Below are 697 nucleotides of genomic sequence, written 5' to 3'. Positions count from 1 at the left end.
TGCTCGGTGATGTTTATGAGCAGCTCTTGCTGTAGAAACTGTTCCAAGATGTATTTTGGTGCCATATCAACCAAAGACTGCAAAACCATCAGGTACAACAGGTCAGCTGATATAGTTCAAGCCACTAATTATCTATCCATCTGCTTGCCTGGCACCTAATCAGCTGTGTTTGAGGTTTCAGGCGAGATCTTTGTCGTACCTGTTTAGCAGAGGGCGTCATGCCCGTCTGGACTACGATAATGGCCCGAGTGATGTTTTCTTCCTGCATCCGCTGGCAGTACATCTTAATGGTCTTGATGCCCACTTTGGTCTCCTCTGTTGGACACAAAGCACTCAGATAAGCACACATGAAACGCTGAGCGTCACACAGACTCCTGCATCACATCTCACCTGGAAAGAACACAAACATCTGGTCGGTGGGGTCGTCATTGTGGGCCACCAGCACAGTGAGGTCTGTCCGTCTGGGTCGACCCTCGCTGGGCCTGTCACCAAACTGACCTTTAAACTCATCTGAGGTCTGGTCCAGCTCGTCTTGGGTCACCAGATATCCTCGATCATGGCAGAGCTACAGCAACACAACACAACATTCAAGTGAGGGTTCATTTCATGTGCATTATAAATGCAGCGAAGCATCCTGAAATTTAAAAGGCAGCTGTATGTGACCCTGGAGCACAAAACCAGTCATAAGGGTCAATTT

At 48.2% G+C, this 697-nt stretch overlaps 1 pseudogene; it reads right to left on the bottom strand.

Moving 5' to 3' along the window:
- Window positions 1-5: 5 nt before the first annotated feature.
- LOC107735244 (DNA-directed RNA polymerases I, II, and III subunit RPABC1-like) lies at window positions 6-568 on the bottom strand (annotated as a pseudogene).
- Between the last annotated feature and the right edge of the window lie 129 nt (window positions 569-697).

The sequence above is a fragment of the Sinocyclocheilus rhinocerous genome, unplaced genomic scaffold (assembly GCF_001515625.1).
Source record: "Sinocyclocheilus rhinocerous isolate Xijiao unplaced genomic scaffold, SAMN03320098_v1.1 C35908915, whole genome shotgun sequence".
NCBI classification, from domain to species: Eukaryota; Metazoa; Chordata; class Actinopteri; order Cypriniformes; family Cyprinidae; genus Sinocyclocheilus; species Sinocyclocheilus rhinocerous.
Note: the sequence above shows the minus strand (reverse complement) of the source record. Positions and strands in the feature narration are given on the sequence as shown.